We start from the raw sequence: 8,428 nt of genomic DNA on the forward strand, positions 1-8,428 counted from the left end.
CGCATCGAGACATTTAATCTAAACTTGCTAGATATATGACTTAGATTCATGTGAGTGCACTGCTGATCTTTGTACAGCGCTGTGGTATATGTCAGAGGTATATTTGCATGTATGTATGTAGTGTATGTGTGAATGTATTGCTCAGTGACATTTGCTTACATACTTTTTTGGACTATTTTACACATTTCTGGCCTGTAATAATGCCTTCAAGAAAACGTAAGGCAATTGGCTGAGTGCAATCAAAGGCAAAAAATTTAAACAACACCATAGACAAGAAAATCACTATAGCTTTATTTGATTCCTTTTCCTGTATAATAAAAGATTGCAATAAATAAATACCTGGGCAGCACAGAGTTAGCAGCTGTATATATATATTTATACACCTCAAACCGTTTTTTATTGTGTATAATGCATTTCAAATAAAGTACCAAGTGGAATATACAAGAGGTATAAAAAATGAGAGAAATAATAGGTTTAAAATCATGCTGCCTAAAGTCTACATAATTAAAATAAGGCTGTTGCAGCATTCATAATATAACTTTTAAGCCCAAACACGTTATCCTAATTGGATATATTCTACAGCCATATTTTCACAAAATACATTAGTAAAAATAGAAATAAATAGTAGCTGAACACAACCTTAAATAACCTTCTACTTCCTCTCGTGGATTTTTTTTGTTGTTTGTATTTAGTATATTTAGTGCAGAAACTGGATGGTATAACAAGAAGGTTTTGACTATTGAATGCATTACAAAACAATGAATGACAGTATCTGATTCAAACACAAGCTATATGGATAGGGATTATTTCAGCAGTTTTTCTTTAAATTAGAAACAAGCTTGTTTTATTATTTCACATCTGGCTTTCATTTTCTGTGTACTACAATTATGATTTAAATACCGCACGAATTCTTAAATACTACATAAAATAAAAAACTAGTCTTAATACTGCATAGGGTACAAACCTTTGTGAGTTTACATTAAAAATGCATTGTTTGGCTGTTGGTAAAATACATGCCATGCAGAAATAACACAAATCTTTTAACACATTTCTTGTGAAATAGGGCTCTACTTTGTAGGTCAACAAAGATCACTTTCTGTAAGCATTTTTGTTACCGTAGATCAATGTGCGCATATCACATGCTTAATCCAGCATTTCACAGTACTATTTTAAGTTTATAGTAAAATTTTATAAAATGACCATACATTTTTTTTGCATAGTTGATTTCATTATGAAAACCACATTTCTGTGAGTGAGGAAAAATAAAAAAAAAAAATAGTTTAATTTTCTTCATAATTAAACAGCTCTGAAACATGGCAATCTTACTAAGATTGCAAAAGAGGTCTGTAGTAAAATGTCTCAAACATAACTAAATAATTACTGAATAAATAAATAAATACATGCAGTTAATCAAATAATCTATTTAAAAAAAATAGACTGGAACGCCTGAAATTAGATTTGTCACTAAAATGGCTATAGAGCTCAGGAGGACCTGTAAGAAAATGTCCTAAAAGATACTAATATTTATTTTTTTATGAAAAAAGATTAGTTTTGTTTTATTTTTAGGCAGGGGTCATTTTTCAATTGAATATAACTCATTGTTATTTCAGTACTAAGATTAGCAATACATTTTTTCACATGTAGTCCGAAAGGCCACAGTGCTTGCTACCTTCTCCTTTACTGGCCAGACAGTTTCCAAAAAATCTTGTCTAGGCAGGAAGAGAAAGGTACATACATACATTGAATACATACATACATACATACATACATACATTGAATAACATTTTTTTAACCACCTACTACAAGTTTTAAAGAATTGTCAATTGAAATGATTTGTGAATTACTCAGCAATAAACATTGCCCACTGGAGCCAGCAAGGGTCCCCAAACTATGCTAGGGGTAAAGGTTGTGAATAAAAGACTGTTGTTGTTGTTGAATAAAAGAGAATGTTGCCAATATACATAAAATAATTTTAGCATTGGGGTGCTAATGAGCCCAATTCAGCGGCAAATTAACCCCTATCTCTCATAATTTTTTTAACCTGCCTCCCCTCTGCTCCCCCTTTTGCCCTGCTTGGGTTTCATTTTGTCCCTTCCCTTTTATTGTTCTTTTCTTTTTTCCCCTATCTTGCTCTTCTTTGTTGTTAGTTGTGTTTACAATACTCCCTTTAAATCCATGGGCTTTGCAATAAATTTTAAATATTGATGGCTGGATTCCCTTACATGGATATGTTTCCAAAGGTCAGGAACTTTGCAACAAAATTGCACGCTTGAGCTGTATTTTCATGATAATGTAATTCAAACAAATCTTTTATTTTTACTTATCCCTAGACATAACTTTAACACACATCTACATTTACATCAGATAATGGAATTATTGTGTATATTGTGTTGAGATTATTTATTTATCTTGTTTATCATTATTATCTGTATAATGAGAAAGTATGGAGTAACTAGCCTTAGCAGGCTTCTGGTTGACCCTTTAACACCAGCATACAACAGCTCTTGATGCTGTATACTACAAAATGCTAATCAAGGGAACAGTTATCTAAAAGATAGAACAGATACTTTACAAAAATTACAAATGGGTCTATAGAAGCTCAAACTGTTACAGTATAAACATTGAAAAAACCCTTTACCCTAAGTCATAAAACCAGTTACTTTTAGCCTTTTAAAATATCATTATGAACTCAACCAGAGTTAAATTCAGAGTGGCCTGTAAATATTTAAAGGTTGCAATGGGCAAGCAAATAAGTGAACCATAGTGGAAATGACACTGGAAGCATATGATCTCGAAAGCCCTGGGTTTAGCACTTTAACTTTAAATCTCTAAGGGAGAAAACAAGCATAGGATTGTGGATTGTTTATTTGCTTTGACAGTGAAATACGCTTTATGAACAGGCTTCTGGAAATTAAGATTTAAAGCAGTGTGAGGAAGAGTTAGACCTTCATTTCAGACTTTTATTGCTTTCTGTGTCACAATCGAGAGATTTACTACTCTATTTGTTCTGATGAAAATTGTCACTGTGAAAGAAAGTGCCCACAAAGCAAGGGGTAAGGGCAAATCCTCCAGTGGGGACGTCAGTTCTGAGGGCATCAAAAAGACTTTTCCTTCACTTTTGGGTCTCTAGAACAGGTAGTGAAAAGAAATGTTTTCAATGGTCTAAAAAAAATCTCTGCTCTAACAAAAAAACTTTAATGTGAGACGTGTATATATATTACTATGATCTTTGAGAATACACATGTAAATTTGTACTATTTGAGGAATTAATTGTGTACACAACTTTGTGATCTAGGCACCCCTGCCAAACAGCACCACTAGTTAAAAATGTAAAAAATACTAGTAAGTTTACCACTTTTTAAATGTTTTTTTAATGAATTTTAGTGTTTTAAATAAGTTTTTAGGACAATTTTTATTTTATATACTACTATAGGTACTAATACTTATATACTATTTTTTTGCATTATCAAAAAATAAAACTTTTTTTTTATTTTGCAGGGTGTTTTATTTAGCCCTATATAGTTCTTTTATGTTCCAGAATTCCTAAGAATTGAGGAACTGTGACAAATCCATTTTCAAAGGCTCTTTGCTTAATAACTTAACCACAAATAAAACATTAAGGTACCATTTCTTGAAGAGCTGCACTGCATATGTTTTAAATTATTTATCTAATTTGCTAGAAGAAAGAAACAAATAAATCACTGTTCAGCTTCTGCTTACTGAAGACATTGTTTACTGAAAAGTTTTAGCTAACTGCTAAAATGAACACAGAATAGGAAAAGACAGCTAAACCTATTATATACCAATAATTTAATTAAATACATACCAAGAAATATGATTGTGATATTTAAGGCAAAAAACAATAAATCATCACTTTTTTAAAAGGGTATTTTAATTTATAATGTTGATGCTGAACTCTAGTGTTCTCTAGTTTTAGATCTGATAAAAGACACATAATACAATTTGCAGATATAATAGGATGAAAGCTTTATTTGTGGATTGGAGCACACAACATTTAATGCATATGTTCTTTTTTACTAGCTTCAACAGCGTTAATATTGGGTCAAGTATCACACAGATGTTGTACTGGAGGTTTTTCCTATTATGAACCAGTTATCTCAGTCATTTATTTCAGAATCTTAGGAGTAAAACCCTTATTTGGCTAACCTAAGTTATTAGGATGCATGTTTTGGGGATGACTTCCCATTTTTAGGATGCCTAAATCTGGTTCCATTTTGTAAGCACTTGAGTGGTATTGATTATTATAAAGGATTAAGTCAGAGGTGCCCACACTTTTTTGGCTTGTGAGCTACTTTTTAAAATGACCAAGTCAAAATGATCTACCAACAATAAAAACTTGGACCTAATAACTCCTGTGCACAGTAGTTTATTTTGAAAGGCAGGGCTCTGCAATCTACTCCTATTGCCTTTGCAATCTACTGGTAGATTGCGATCCACCTGTTGGGCACGCCTGGTTTAGGCTATAGAGAAAGTAGTACAGATCACAAAGCTTAGGAGTGTTACAGGGGGGGACTTACACATTCTATACACGTCTGTTTTTGATTTAAGTTTTACTGTATGGTGGAATTTGTTAAAATTTTTGTGAAATTAGGAAAGATTCTTTTCACCTACAATCCAGGTAGCGAAAGTATGAAATTGGTTTTGTAGGGCACATGGATAGGTACATCTCTCTATAGCCAAGAGATTAGCATTTTGGGGACGAACTGTGATCAAATTGGCATCCTATCTGCTGTTAATAGAGGTCTGGGCCAATACAATTGTTGTTGTTGGCCAGCAAAAAATCATTAATATTTTAAGTGTTACAGCTGAATAGATATCACATTTTATAGCAGCTGTGTAGATTTCTGATCTTGCCTCATGACACATTTTAATGTCTTGGGAAATCTGACATTTTATTCAGTTCACTTAGCAGCCATTGATTCTCCTTTGTCATGCCAATTAATTGTAATGATCAGATGTGATGGTTGAATAGTTCACACAGTATAATGAGAGTGGTCATGTTTTCTCCTACTTTCACAAAATGATGAACTATACTACTTCACCTTGTCACTTTCTCAAATATGTACAGTATTAAATGGCTGTTTAATACAAATTCACAAATTTCTTCATCCTTTGTCATCTTTTGCCTAACACTATTGTTTTCTGGTTAATAGGACAATGAAAGCGGTTTCCTGCAAAACCAAACTGCACATAATTAGGATGGAAAGCAATTTTGACCTCAAAAGAGCTGCACAAATTTTTTTAGCTCTTCCAGGAATCAATTTAGTAGCAAACTTTTTTAAAAGTTTTCCTTATTAGTAGCCAGCTACTTTAATCAGAAATATTGAGCAACATTAAATAATAATTTATTTGCAATAGTGCAAATCATAGGTATGTAAGACCATTATTTCCATTATTCATTAGCTTTGAATATGCTAATGTTCATTAATATTTTTATATGGGATAATACTGCAGGCTTATTACACCTGTAAAAGTCTTAATCGGTCTCATTTCACATTTAAGTTTTACACACACTTTATCTTAATTTGGAAACAGCCTAAACATTTATTTATGGATTTGAAAACTAAAATCCTGTATTCCTGCATGGTCAGGCTCAGTATGTGATATTCAAAGAACAAACATGAATGCATTATTTTCACATTTTAGTGAAGTCTGGTGGAAGTTTTGATGCCATCTTACAGCTCGTACTGCCTTCCCATTTATCCATTTATCCAGTCAAAATGGTTTCTATCTTTATCAATAAATATATATATATATATATATATATATATATAACTCTCAACAACCACATCTTTTCATGTAACATACATTTTTTACCTACATATCCCTAAAACTTCCAACACAACAGTCCCTCCCTTTAAGCACCCAAATTAACCTCCAGTATCCTTCAACCATCAACACTTGGCTCTAGGTCCTCAAAGGGGGGGCATCCCTTTTAACACCTCCAAATGGGGTCTGCCCATACCTAATTCTTTTGTCCCCAGCCACACCACACCAACTCAAGGACATTACCCATCACAAAGCAGCCCCTTCACCAGTATCCATACTGTAGTTACCTTTTCTGTAATCACTCCAACTTCCCGAGACACCACACCTAAGATGGTTTCCCACAGCTCAAACAATAATCAAATACCACCCTCGAGGACCTGCCAACCGCCCAAGCCTATAAATCCCAACCACAACCCCTTAATCAACCAAGCTCTAAGGGAGGGTGGGTGTTCCACTTTCCCCTCATTGCTTCCTCTCTAACTGACCCCACTTCCTCTCTGTCCTTCTCTTTTACCCTTCTGACCCCACCCTTTTTTTAAACAGCCAATCCTGCCCCAACCTCACCAAATTACCCATCCCCCATTAACCCTTCCCAACTTGGGCCCTGAGCCCCCCCCCCCCCCCCTATGTCCAGCCCTTACACCTACGACCTCAGCCCTATGTTCCAAGCTTCCTTTTACAAGAAAAGAAAACATCTTCAACATTAATTGGCTTCACACAAGATCCTAACAAGTTTAATTCATTCATAAAGTCCTAACCACTACCTACATTTCTTATAATTAGTCATTTTCCATGGAACTGAACTGAAGCTCTCCTACTTAACAGCAACATGAGTACATTGATCAAGCAGTGGTTTCCTATCAAGAAAAGTTCATAAAATTGAAATCCATCACAAAAGCAAAAACAAAAACCTGATCTCGTTTTTTAATCCTTGTCAAGGTGCCATTTTCATGAAATTTCATTTTGGAAAACTGCTTTTAGGGAAAAAATGCTTTTGGGAAAATACTTGGGAGGAAGTACTTTAGGGAAAAGTTCTTGGGAACAGGGTGAATATCAGCAAAGGAAGAAAAAACAAGCTTTTACATGTATTCACAAGCATTTTTGTTCTGTTTTGCTCTAATTTGCCTGAGAAAATAGGCAAAGATTTGTGCAACAATGGGAAAAAATGCTTAATTCCAACAATTGTGAAGTTTACTAATTTACAAAAAAAAATAGTTATATGATATCAAATTTAATGTTAACTCAAACAAAGGTATCCTTAAAATAATTTACCGACTTTAGAATCAGTTCAAATACAATATGTTACTGTCTAAATTTGACTTGTTTTTGAGTTTATGATTAGCTTATGAGCTGCTTTTAATTTCTTTTAAGCTGTTTCTTTTGCGTTGCTTCAAATTGCTTTTACTTTACTGTTGACTTGTGAAAGAAAAAAATGAAAGTTCAACTACTTGGACAGGAAGCATGTGAACTGTCACTACTCCCTGTTGGAATGCACAACATTAGTTGTATTAAATCAGCACTTATGCATATTCCATGTGAAATGATGTGGTCAATATTACTGTAGGTCACCCTTGATGAAGGTTGCCTTTAAAATGCCAATTTCAAATCTAGCAGGATGATTCCAGCTGGGGCTTGGAGCCAAGAAACTAGAAGGAAAGATAACACCTGCTTGAACAGGAAGATCATATCATGCCAGGTGTAAGTTATGTGGGTTGTGTATTGAAGTTTGTACTTCGCCTATCATCCTGTCTGGTTTATAAACATCACTCCTATCTGATGCCCCCCAAAGAAGCCTGGACCAGCTGGACAGCTGAGTCAGAGGACTTGCTTCAAGTGTGACAGTAACATCTACTGGAGAATACCTGTGGGCACATATAAACAGTGTATTTCTGGAAGTAGGAGGACATCTGTGTAAAGGGTGGATGCATGGGTGAGGCTGAATGTGATAAGGGGTCCTGGCTATAATAAAAATATACAACAGACCCCAAATAGTCTCTCTTTTTCTCTCTTGCTTTAGAGCCCAGCCAGGGTACAGGATATAGAGAACATACTATTAGTGTAATGTATTATTTTACTTTGTCTTAATAACCATTCTTTAGATTCTTTTAAATAATTATTGTATATTTGTTATTTAGGATCTGTGTGATTATTTAAGCTAGTAGAGACATAGTAAATATACTGCTCTCAAGAAAGGGGATAGCATAAGGGAAACTGAAATTTTTCTTTCATTATTGGCATCTAAAAAATTTTGCTTTCACTCCCCAATGAGAACAACATTCATGACCACAAAGTGTTTTATAGTTAGGCAACTCAGATGCTGGAGCCTATGTACCTAGTTCCAATGCTTGCATCATCCTTTATCTATGGTACCACTTTTGGTAATGGACTTTTTATTATTTTATTTTTTAGAAAATTCAAAAAAAACTATTGGAGCACGTCAGAAATCCGATAGAATTCCAGGATGGGCATACACAGATCGGAGAAATATGGCAAACAGATATAGCTGGTGTCTCCAAGATACAAGAGGCCAATGGATAACACAGATCCCCAAACTTTGAGTAGACTGACCTTTGATCTTTAAACTAACCAAGGGCAGATGTTCCTAAGTACATTCACTGGTCAGTTATAGTCACACGTG

General features: G+C 34.2%; 1 protein-coding gene across 1 annotated transcript in view; it reads right to left on the reverse strand.

Annotated features, from left to right (window-relative positions):
• Positions 1-8,428, reverse strand: part of GRM8 (glutamate metabotropic receptor 8) — a 500,467-nt gene that overhangs the window by 197,993 nt on the left and 294,046 nt on the right. The window lies entirely within an intron of this gene.

Source organism: Pyxicephalus adspersus, chromosome 2 (genome assembly GCF_032062135.1).
Source record: "Pyxicephalus adspersus chromosome 2, UCB_Pads_2.0, whole genome shotgun sequence".
Lineage (NCBI taxonomy): Eukaryota > Metazoa > Chordata > Amphibia > Anura > Pyxicephalidae > Pyxicephalus > Pyxicephalus adspersus.